Source organism: Leucopleurus acutus (genome assembly GCF_964270905.1).
Source record: "Leucopleurus acutus genome assembly, chromosome: 13".
NCBI lineage: Eukaryota > Metazoa > Chordata > Mammalia > Artiodactyla > Delphinidae > Leucopleurus > Leucopleurus acutus.
Genome location: NC_139155.1, coordinates 35,314,740 through 35,328,260, shown reverse-complemented (window position 1 = coordinate 35,328,260; position 13,521 = coordinate 35,314,740).

Below are 13,521 nucleotides of genomic sequence, written 5' to 3'. Positions count from 1 at the left end.
TGATATATGACCCCTCTTTGACAACAAAATCATAGGATATTTTTTAAATTACAAATAATAAAAAGTAGAAAGTTTTCAGCATTATGACTTGAGTGGGGCCAGCATTATTTGGGAATAAGGCTTATTATAGCATCCCTTTAATCACGTGTCCTAGGGAGACTATATTTCTGATTACTTGGAGTATATGCTTCCCCATTTCACCTTGTTTAGGAGCCCATAACCTACTTTTCTTGTCTTTTGAGAGGAAAAGCATTGGAGTATTTGATTGCTTGGCTAAAAAGACTTAACAAGTGATGGGAAAAGAAACAAACAAAGAGAAAGCAGATAAATGAACTGATTAATCATCTGTTTCTGATACACACTTGATTTCTTTTAGGTCAAAACACTAACTTCCCAGTGCCCCAATCATATTGAGTTCTTGATAACCCAAAGAAGAACAATCTGTAGTTAAAAGTATCAGGGGATTGAAATATAAGTGAGGAAATGGCTGAACAGTGACTATTTCCAGAACTGTTCTAGGCCCTGCAGAAGTGTAGAAACTATGCCATAACTCATTTCTGTTAGTGATGCAAGCATGAAATACTCCAGAGTGTCAAAGTGGTTGTGGATCAACATGAGTTGCCATGTTCAGGGATGATTCCACGGTGAGCTTTGATATATCCTTTAGCTGTCTATATGTCATAAAGAAAGGAATTATGTGAAAATAAGCTTTAAATGATTAAATCACTCCAATTTGCTTTTATTTACAGTTGTATAATTCCTGAAGATACTGTTTGAACTGAATACACTCTGACAGCACAGCAATACAATTCCAATGTTCAGTGTGAAATCACACTTCTATACAGATCCCTTACCTGCTTTGCTGCCTTTTCCTCTATCTGGTTATCTACCATTCACTATTCAGTAGATGATTACTGTCTTATTATATTTCTATCTTAAGATGGAACAAGCTAAGTAAAACAAGGGAATATGAAGAGAATCTAGAGAATCCCGTTTCACAGCACCACAATGAAATGTAATTTGTATTTTTCAAGATTTTGAACCATTGTTTGTATTCAAGAACACTTGGATCTCAGTGCTAGTAGAAGGCAAATAAAAGAATAAAGTATTATTTTACTGTACTCAAAAAGTTTGGTTCATAACTCCCTCTCCCCAGATTTCCTCCAGGTATTATTAAAGTCCTTGGGAATTTGTTTTTTAATTAAAAAAAAAAATGCTCTAAAATCTCAGACTGTCCACAAAAGGGCTGTAGTACTATGAATCACAGGTAGGTAGTTTTTGCAAACTTGATTTCAAATATCTGAATCTTTGTATTTTGATATGGTGAGAGGTCATAATTTTCTACCATGAGTAATGACATGAGCTGGTATCTCTACTTGATGGACTTGTGGCCAGAAAAGTACATCAAATAAAAAGTGCTCCCTGGGCTTCCCTGGTGGTGCAGTGGTTGAAAATCTGCCTGCTAATGCAGGGGACATGGGTTCGAGCTCTGGTCTGGGAGGATTCCGCATGCCGCAGAGCAGCTAGGCCCGTTAGCCACAACTACTGAGCCTGCGCGTCTAGAGCCTGTGCTCCTCAACAAGAGAGGCCGCGATAGTGAGAGGTTTGAGCACCGCGATGAAGAGTGGCCCCCTCTTGCCACAACTAGAGAAAGCCCTCACACAGAAACGAAGACCCAACACAGCAAAAATAAATAAATTAATTAATAAACTCCTACCCCCACTATCTTGTTTAAAAAAAAAAGTGCTCCTTTATTAAGCATGTATTGCATAGAGTCAGATGTCTCTAAGACATCTTGGAACAATTTTTTTTCTTATGACTCTGTAACACATGCTTAGTCAGGTAGGGTCATAATTTGAGAGCATTCAGATGATTCTCTGTTTGAATACATTTCTTTTACCAGTACGCCAAAATTATAGAATGTCTATCATTAGACATCCTCTTTAGTTAAGGCGTTAATGTTTCTTATTAAAATGAAAATATATTATTAGACATTAATATCTTATTACTAATTAGTTAATCAATTTTATCCTGACTAAAAGAAGGACTATGAGACAAACGGATATAGGACCAGGGCAAGAATGTTTATGAGGTTAAAAATCAGTAAAGGCCTGAACCATGGGGCATTGCTGGGAGGAATGTTCATATGAGGCAGCACAGAGGAGGGATTCTAGGAAGGCACATCATATTCTGGGAGCACTGAGAATTTCAGATCTGTCTCAAATCTTGATACCAGGGTAATCATATATGTTAACTGAGCCAGTGACCTAACCTGAAATGTGTGTGTGTACTGGGGGATAGAAAGGAGTCAATATCTACATGACTCATATGGATTTGCGTTCTGAAAATTTAGATTTACTTTGGAGGAAAGATGTGGGACAGATTTTACGACTTTTTATGGGCATATAGAGTACCTAAATTTCAGCAAATAACATGGCCACAATTTGGGGGATATGTGTTTTTGAGAGATACTGAGAAAATAAAGTAAAACAAAACAAAACAAAGTAATGATAATAATAATGATGATAATAATGTTTATGCAGCAGCCAGTGCACAGAATGAGACCCTGTAAAGATCGACGACAGCAAAATGTGAAAGAGAGTAGAGGAAAGGCAGTTATTGGTCATGAAAGTTGTCCCAGGGTGTGTCACTCTTGTCCTTCCCACATACATCCCCAGAGAACAGTCCTCTCTAGGTAGTAAATCCTAGTTCCTGTGGTCCCTACAGATAGAATATTAGTTGGCATAAGGGAAGTCATGGTCTACATTAATAACAGCTAAATATTTTATATGTAAAGTAATATAAAATCAGGGACTCTTCCATGCATTTTTTATGGAAGGGCCATTTCGGGCTGGTTAAAAAGGCCAGGACAGAAAATAAATTACAGTTATCTAGAGAGACCATCTCCAAAAGTGTAAGGGTAATTAAAGGTGGAGAGTCTAGTGCTTCAGCCTGACTTTCCAGACATCATGATGGAAAGACACTCCTCTGTCTCACATTCTAAATAATAATAACTAATACTTTATTATCATATCACATTACCAATTCACTCACTATTAACACTTCACTTCCTAGAATATTTATATGCTTAAAACCTTAAATTTCTTATTAGTTCTCAAAATAACTTTGGAATTAATGATAAGAAAACAGACAGAAATGAGTAAGTCAATTTTCCCAAGTCACACAGGAATAAATTATTGGAGCCAGGTTTAAACCCAGGCAAGAGGGAGAACTACTAATTATAAGACATAGTGGATGACTTTATGGGCCTTTGCTTGGTGTGACCTCAGTAAGTCTCTTAACTCTCATTGGTCAAGTCTGTAAAATGAAAAGTGTGGCATTGGAATTCTAAAGTCCTTTGTAACTTTTAAATTCTATGACTTAGTCCTAGTGAGTCACCCTCATATCTCACTAGAGGGTCAAAACATAGATTGCCATATAGCAGAAACTTGCCTTTGTATTATTTCACTTTTAGGAATTCAATCCAAGATAATATAAAGAAAAGATGAGAATACTTCTCTGAGATTTATATATACTAGCACACAATTTGGGAACAGCTTCAATATCTAATAGAAGGGGATACTTTACATTTTGTTACAAGGTCATACTCTTATTAAAATCATATTTTCAAAGAATAATTAATGATATTGAAAAACCCACAATACAATAGTAGGCAAAAAATAAATAGAAATAAAATTATTAACATAGGGCTATCTGGTCTAGATTTATATTTATGTATTCATGTATATATATGTTTATATTCTTTAAAGGTAAATGCAAGCAAGTATTAGTTTTTATTTTGGTAACATAATTATACATGATTTCTATTTTCCAAATTTTTCCAACAAGCATTTATTTTTATGATCAGAAAAATAAAATCTTTTTGAAACAAAATGTATTTAATGACCTATATCAAATTCCATGAAAAATTTTCTTCTCTCTTTTCCACATCTGATCATCTTAGAGAATCAATGAAGACCTAAGACTGACTTTCCCTGGATCCCCCAGGAATCTGTGACATTCTTATTGCAATCACTTAGGTAAATCCTTGAAATGGCCATATACTTTCTGGAATGACCATATACATTTGGAATGATCATACAGATTTCCTTCCTGGAGGGTATGTTGATGGTACCAAGTTATCCATGACCTGAGACTCTTTCATGAAAGTGTGTGTAGTTCTGTTAAACCCATGGTCATCTGATGCTACCTCTAATAGTATGTAGCACATTGCTTGCACGCAATAAATTTTGTCATAGTAATCAATGATAATGAGGTGATAAAAATAACTGAATTTAGTAGCACTGATACAGTAGCTCTTTATGAGTTTCTGGTAGGGAAAGCAAGTTGTTAGCAAAACCAGGAAGGCCTTGGTGTTCAGCATGATAGACCTTACAGAACAACAACCTGTGGAGCGGAACCAATCTCAAGTGTGCAAACATGTGGGCCTGCAGTAGTATCTGTTTGCAATTCTCTGAATTAGGGCTGATTAAGTAATATAAAGAGAACTAGAAAATTTTTCTTGACTCCAATTATCTCTGAATTATATCTATGTTATTATGACAACAGGATTTAAAAAATCTGAAAATGTCATGGACTTGGTTATGTTATATAGGCAGATTCAGTGTGACTTTGTTCCATTGCAATTCATATCTTTCCCAAGGAATCTGTCCCAATCATCCCGATTTTAATGTTCTTTCCCCTTTCCTACTGTTGTTAGCACTTATCACCTTATTGGTGCATTCAGATATTTGATTATTTTATTTTGTACCTTGGATTACTTATGCAATTCTCCCTCTATATCCTCTTTGTGAATTTGTAAATTAGAGGATCATAGGCTTGATTTTTTTTTCTTTCTCACCAAAAGGTGATGTTAGAAAGTTACGGCTCTTATGTGCAAGGCCCTAGTCCACTCCTAGGAAGTAACAGTGGCCTGAGGATTTGATATGTAATTATTTATCTCTTTTATTATTTTCTTCTCTCTTCACTACAAGTTAAGTTGTAGGAGGGTACAGTTTTGTTTTATTCATAATGTAACCCCACGACTGAAAAATTATCTGGAACATAGGAAGCATTCAATAAATATTTTTGAGTGAATGAAAGAATATTTAGAAACAATTACTCTTCCAGAAAACATACATCACTTATGAGAGCTTACCTCATCATTTCTCAAAAAAAGCCTTTCAAATCCATGGGGCTTGGCTAGGCTGGCTGGGGTAGAGTAGGCTGATTTGAGAGCATTCAGCCTAAATGTTACATAATTTCCTTTGCATTTATCAAAGAACTGTGTTAAATTCATTCATTTTTCTCAGCCCCTGACATTAACCTGATTACTTCCTAACACTCAATTGTGACAGATGAAGTATTTCTCGTATCCACCTTTCATCATGCTCTCTAATCCAAGACATCAAGTTTAAGCTTGTTTAATCCAAAAGAATCACAGTTGACTGGATCCCCCCCTCCAAAAACAAAACAAAACAAAACAAAACATGGGATTGGCCACAAAGGGGATATTCACTAAATACCTGTTGTGTAAAATGGCATACTCTACTTGGACACCAGCCATAACAGTGAAGAAATTCCTATGTGTATAAGACACAAAGTAAAAGATGTATAATAATTATAATTGTTATTATTCAATAATCTGTCTTTGTTTTCAGTTAATACACAGAGGAAGTGGATTATGCAGTTATATAGCTGTAGATAGTAAATATGAGATACGCATATGCTGAAGAATTAAGACTATTCTGACTTCCCCCAACACCTATTTTTAGGTTTTACTGAAAGTCTCTGTGTGACCAGGGAATTGAAAAATAAAATACATAATCAAACAAAACTTAAAGAGGTTGTTTTCTATTGTTGAAATTATACTCCATGAAGAGCCAGCTTACTTATGTATTCCAATGTCGTGTGTCTGTGTATGTGTGTGTGTACTTTTTTACTGAAGATACCATGTCTCTCAGAATGTAAGTTGTTTTGGTTGAAATGCCTCAAAGCATAACCCAGAGCTAGGCATAGGAGTAGGCACTAGAAACATCTCCAGATTGCTAGGCTACTGTTTGAAGATGTTTTATGTTTGTGATCCCTATATTGAACAAGGAGAGTTACTGCTCATCTACTCCAAAAGATTTACCGTCATCATCCTCAAAATTAATCATAGAGTTCCTCATTTGAAAATGTCCTTAGGGATCATTTTTGCCAACCCCTGGTCTTGAAACATGAAATTAATTTACCCCATGCTGAATGGGTGATCATCTAACAAATTCTGGAATGAGGACATGTAAAAAGTAGAAATTCAAGGCTTGAATGTTAAATATGAAATAGCAGCAAAAGTAAAGAGGCACCACAATTCAGGAAGAATAAAGGACAATTGACTTTTAGAAAATTTGAAAAAGAGAAATGATACCAAGTCTGATACTAAGTAGATCAGTGTCAGGAAACATCACCCTTTACGTGAAAGTAAATCGACAAAACCCCTTCCTTTCCACCTGTGTCTCTTTCACAGTCCAATTAAAATCACGTTTTCTTTGAACACACAGAAAAAAGAAAGAAGCGTCTGGGCACGTAAGGGACATCAGTCGTCTGGCTCTGCCGACAGGTGCATTTGTCATGCCCTGGGGAGCAATGACAGTGCTTTCAGTTTATTAATTGAGAAGATTATACACCTATGATATCCACATTTTCTCATTCCCTTTTTTGGATAGGGGGATGGAGGAGAAAAATGGACATTCTACATTTAAGAAGGAAAAAGAAAACCTCTTTTTTGGTTTTATTGCATTCTAATTAAGCATGAAGGAAATGAGAGGTCTTACAGCAATGCAGCAGGCTTGAAACACTGACAAGGTCAATTATCTCTTGATAAGCCCTGCACCAACAAGGATTAATAATATGACTAATATTAATTGAATGTGAGTTCATTGAGTTTTATTTCTTATTTTAAAGTCTCTTGGCTGGTGTGCATGCCATGGTGTGCGGAGAATGATGGATGGAAGTGATAGAGTCACTAATATACCCTTAGATCCCTGTGGCCTGCTGGGCACACAGAGGATGCAGGTTTTATTTTCTTTTTTGGTTTCTGGCCACCACCATCCTGGCAGGAACTGAAAAAGGTCTAGTTTTATAATGTAATTTGTTCCATGAATGAAGAAAATGCAAGAGACTTCAGACCTATGAATTCAGAATTTCCCAAATGAAACTGAAGTGCAACTAACCGATGATATCATTTAAGGTGAAGCAGGTCTACTGGATTTCTATAGAAGATAGCAGGTCCTACTTTCTTTAATTGCCTCCATCATCACAGATGACTTGTTTATTGTGAATAAATATGTATAATGTTTGCTTTAATTTTGTGCGCCTTTGTTATGAAGTTAGGAATGTATGCCACAGACAAGACTTGTTTTGAATGAATTGAAAAATGGAGGCTAAACTTGTATTGGGTATTGAGATCTTTTAACTGATTTTCCTGACTTGGTGATTGAGATGCTACTATTTTCATCCAATTTCTTCCCCACACATGACCTTTCTTTTATATGTAGAGATAGCTAACCTCCAGTCACTGATCACATGAATTCACATCTCTCCTTTGCAGAGTTGAGAGGGAATGTAAGAGGTTGCAGCACCAAGAATATAGTAATTCCTTGTTTTTGAAACATTGAATCTATAAAATGATATAGCACTTTATTTTACTAATCCTTTGTGTTTGAAATGCATTTTGCATTTTTTAAGAATATAGTTAAAAATGAATGTTACTCATAGAAATGAAAGTGAGAGAACAAATGAAAATAACTGTAAATGCAACAAAAGTCACAAAGGGCTGAAAAGTGATTTGAGTTCAGCTTATTGAAGCCTCAGAGGCATTAACTGCACATGAGATTTTAAACATAATATCAACTTCCAATTTAACTCATCTTTAAATTATTCCTATCTGCCTCAGCTAAATGTTAAACCTCCCTCCTCTGAACTGATAGTCCAAAATTTACTAACCTTAATTTGGCCAGCAGAAACTAGCTTTACTATTTATATCTCTGTCATATTGCAATTCAACCCATATGTTGGTGTGTTTGATCTTTCATGTGTGTGGTCTTATCTCCTCAACAGATAAATTCCATTTCTTTAACAGTTTCATATCCTGCAGAGTATCAGGCAAGGCAGAGGATGCACTAGGTGCTAAATATTTAATTGAGTAAATAATGCTCCCACTTTTTTAGTACTAGATCTGTGATGGGAAATCAGTGACAGGTATATGCAAGGTGCATGTGGAGGTGTTTTTCCCCATGTTATCCTGATATCTCTAGAGAGTCATCTGGATTTAGCAAATAATGATCATACTGGGGTAAGAAGTAGGAATCACAGAACATGGTAACTACTATTCAAAACTATCACACCATAGCATGAAGTGGGAATAAGGGGATGAGTGAAAAAACAACTTTTACTGAAAAGAAGAAAGGAGAGGAGACTCATTAGTGGCAAAACAAAGCCATAAGCCAGACTCCTCCAGAGGCACCAGAAGTTCAGAGCAATGAAAAAGGCGTTGGAGAGGTTAGTGCCATCTGTAAGTTTACATGTTGATAGCTTAGGGGGGAAACAATTACAGTTATTCAGAAATACTGTTGAGAAAGTCCATAATTAAGCAAAGCAATATTTAAATAGAATATAAATAGTTGGAGGTATTGTTTTCTGTTTTGATTATTTCCTGATTTTTCTTGGGATCTACCATTTAGTATTGTCCAGGAAGAGTGTGAGTTCCAGGGCCTGATGATACAGTTTCTGATACACAATCTGCTCAGTGATTTTGTCTGCACATTTTCCCTCCTCTGTGAATGGGGTTGGCAACTACACCTGCCAAGAAGTGACAGCAGTCGCGGGCTAGAATATTAAAGTCTGATGCGTGTGACCGGGGTTCAATGAAAATACATCAGGGAAGATGAAACCCTTCCAATTCAGTTGCACATATTGCTCTGCAATTTTCAAAACCAAAGTACCTGGAGTCTTATTGAAACACATTGCAATGTCCCATCACCCTTGTCTTTCAAAATGTGATCTGACATTGCCTTCTCCATTTCCCATTTTCTTAGTTAAATGCAAAGCATATTTGTAAATGATATCTATTTTACTGTGAATAAGGTTTGGATTCCTTTCTACTTCATGGCTGTGTGCTTTACCTCTGTCCTCTTAATGCATTTCTGTGAAATACATAAAAGTGGGGCTCATCATCCAGACAGGCATCTTCCTAGTTACTATGATGAAGAGAGTGACATGGTATGTTCAGAGTCATACTTTGTACTTATATTTGGAAATATACACTGCAAAAATGACCTTTAACATTTTTTACATAATAATCTCTATTTGTCCTTATAGAATTGTCTATATCCCTACTTTTTCTAATTGTGTTAGATGATAAGAATCTAGTTGGGTTGTAGAAGGTACACTTGATGTAAGAAGCAGACAGTTCTATATTTTTGTCTGATGGTTGAAGAAATATGACAGATTTCTCCTGCCCATGGCTAAATATTGAAGTCTGTATTTTCTGTTCGTACCTGAAAACCATACTACTCATTTTGAAGCCTGTCTCCTCAGAAAGGGGAAGAGGCAAAGTTTTCCTGCCCGTTATCCATCGTTCTAGCACATTCTCTTTGTGTTTTTCCTCTCCATAGTCCTGAAAATGAGATTATTGGGCAGTATGAAGTGAAAGACTCTTCATGTGGTGGTAGGTGGAGCATAGTCAGCTTTGAATGGTACATAAAGTATTAACTTTGAATAATAAGTCTGCAGCTTAAGATCTATGTGTTTTGAGGTAAGTTGCACACACTTTCTGAGCCTCAATTACCATCCTTAAAATGAGAATATTAGCATGTATTCTAGAATGTGAGAATTAAGGGAATTAAAGGAAAAATCCATGCAGAGCAACCATTTCTAAGAAAGGTAAGAAACAGATAGGGGTTACTTAACTCAACTGGAATCCAAATTCCTTCATTAGAAAATGAAAGTATTTAAATAATTAGTAATGCACACTTTAATGGACCTGGCATTAACCTTGTGCTTCATCGATAGTAGCTCATGGAACGTTCATTTCAATTCTATGAGGTTACATCATAATTGTTTCTGAAAGATTAGGAAACTAAGGCTTAAAGAAGAAATTAGGTGCCCTAAGTTGCCCAGCTGGCTGATAAGGCTGAAACTATTTGACTTCAGAGGGCTACTAGTACTCACTGCAGCATGTTTTATAGGTATTACTATTCCACTTAATAGACAAATAAGACGTATTTTGGTGAAACACTGTTTAGGATGAGGGAGATAGACCCATGCCATATAAACACTGCAATGCTTAAAAAATATTATTGGGAAATTTATCTCAAAGATAACCCATAGATGTAAGAAACTATCTTATGCAAAAGTGAAAGTTTACTTTCCATGAAAATATGAAAATATAGAAGATCTTCTTAACTGATGCTCTTATGAGTTGAAACTTTTTTTCAGAATGCATTTTTTTGCATCTGGTTTGTTTTAGATATGACATGATAACATATACAAAAGTCCTTTGAAAAGTAGAAAGGTTATGTTTGTATCAGTTAAATCAATGGCTCATTTGGCAGTAAGTTACTTGAAACAACTTCAGCTCTTCTGCATTTCCATTCCTGAAGAAAAAAGGCTGTAAGAAGGGATTTTATTTTTTTTCCCAGCAAAGGTTCTTAGCAGGAAGGAAAACAATTTCTATGCTTTTAATTTTGCAGAAGGGAAATGACATAGTCTCCTCAGGCCCTTACTTGGACAATTCTGTATAAAATAAGGTAGCAGATTAGAAACAGAGAAGATATGCTGATAAAGGTGAAAAGTTACTAGTGATAACAAACAGCAGAGGAAGGTGGTAGAACTACTAACATGAAATAGAAGTGCCATAGAATTCAAAATACAGGGCCACTACCAGAAGGAGAGGTATACAGGCTTGGACCACCTAGAACCATGATTTTTGTTCATGAAGATGACTGAGACAGCAAGAAAGCATGAAACTATCCTCATAGTCACCTATTTAAAAAGGCAGATTCTTACTAAAAAATGTTCTCTCCCAAATTTTATCATAAATAATGTGGGTTGCTTTTTTTTTTTTTTGCTTTGTATAAAGAAGTAATCTTAATTGTCTGAAAAAATACTATCATGGATGAAACCTGTGTTATTATATCTTGGCAAGCAAATGACTTTGAGTCTGTATGACAAAAGATTGACTTACTGCCTGAGATAAAATGTTGCAGCATGAAGACACCTTTCAATACAGTGATTGAACATATCTACAAATAGTAATCCATGTTGGGGGCCAGGAAGAAAAGTTGTTGTTTAGTAAGTATTCTCTTCAACAGGGAAGTCTTGACCAAAACTCACCACACAGCATGGGTTCATATAACTCAGTTGCCTGCTCCTTCAGTCATAATATTGGTTGACTCCATTAGAGAAAAAATCAAATTATCTGGTATTATTTAAACCAAGCAACTGGTGTATCATATGATTTTATGTCCTTCAAAAGTGGTGACTAGTCTAAAACTATCGAGAACCCTGACTGTAGATAAGAGAGGAATCACAGGAATGATGGGGTTTGATTAAGAACCTATTTCAGTCTGGTGATCTTAACCAGGCTCATTATTTCAAATATCAACTTGTTTTTCTACCCCATTTTTTCTCCTGAATTCTAGCCTTATGCCTCCAACCACCTAGTTAACATTCTTTTTTAGGTATGCACTAGACTCATGCATAAAATGGGAATGGATGTGGTGTGAGTTGCTCTTTAAGGATGGTTAAAATTTGGCAAAGAAGAGAGAAGGGAATGCACACACATGCAGAAGCACAGAGTTGTACAAGAGCATAGCATAGACCAACTAGGAGAAAAGGGAAAGTCACAGCATAATTATGATAAATGGGAAACTTATTTTGCAGTGGACAAAATAGTACATTTTATCTCCAAATATGATAGAAGAAAATGAATGAGAAATTCTTCAACGTCTCTATGAAAAGTCCAGATTAGATGCAAAAACAGAGGAGCTAAACATTTCAGCTTAATGGCTTTTGAAATTTTAACATTTCAAGTGTCCCCACAATTCTAATTGATAAATATCCTTCTGGAATTCCTTCAGGTTTTCAAGTAACTCTCCAATCTTCAATAGAAGGAGACAAGAAATCAAAATGTGCCTTCAGATTTTGGGGGGCATTTTGTACAATTTCTATGCTAAGTCAAGATCCAGTTCAAGAATCAATCAGGGTCTACCACCATCCCCTACCCCCTAGCTTGGCATATTCCTCATTATGTTCAAATGGCTACAGTTTTTATTGTTGAAGCCCAAATTATCTTCATCTAACTCTTTCCCAGCAGCAATGAGCTTAGAAGCAATAGGATAGCAGGAATTTTCTTTTATGCCTCCTCTTTACCCCTAATATTTATTGCCTGTTCATTGCAAGAACAAGCATGAAAAAATAAGACAATTTCCAAAGACAGTCTAAAATCCCAAAAGGTAAGATATAACCATCTGGAGTACAACAAGCACATCATATTTTCTTTCCTTAGCAAGACAGTTCCGAGTTTTACGGAAGGCATCCCAGTAGGCAAAGACCTACTAGCTGTTTATAACTCCCTAAAAAATTTAAAAATAATAATAAAACCGCAATGTTTCTTTAATGTCACAGTCTGAATTATAAGCAAAGAGTTGGCACATCTCTCATTTTACTCATTCTAATTACAATTGCCTTGTCACTGAGATGCCAACCTGACGAAGAGCAAATCAGGTAGCAAATCCCCAGGGGCCGCTTAGTAACAGGAAGGCTGTTTCCAGTGGAATCAACGTGACAATTTCTTCTTTCCCTCTTCAAAGTCGAGAGTCCCTCTGGACATATTCACATTTGATTATTTTCACTAGTCTCTCTGTCTTCAACTGCTTGATTAGCATCTCACTCATCGAAGAAATTAGACTAAAGTTTATGATCATTAAAAGGAAACCAAAGCATGTGCATGGGTGTCTGCTCATGCATGAGTCACACCTATGAAAACCATTTTCTTAAGTGGGCACCAAGAGTTGGCACTGATGTTAGTGTTCAAGGACCACTCTGTGTGTGTGAGTGTGTGTGTATGTTGCCGTTTATGGTTTTAGAAGGTGATCTTTTTACGCATTTCAGTCTAGAAATATGAAGTCAGAAGTTTGGAAACTTTAGGCAAAGGTGTGCAAGTTGGTTCTATAGGTACCTGATTTTCCTCTTTCTAACTTTAAAGCAGCTGTGCTTAGAGATAAGATCATTGTGCCTACTGCTATGGAAATGTTTCATATCAAACAGAATTCTCTCTGGTAAAATACTTTCTATAGACTGCTGCAATTAACATTAAAGAGGAATTAATACATCAAATTAAAACTATTCTGAGAATAATACCAGGATAATCTTCTCTTAGTCCATCTCCAGCACTTGCTTGTGATTGATCAGTGGCCCAGGGAATAAGATAGAAAACAGACCTAAGGAGCCACAATTCTGCCTTAAGAATCATTTCTCCTA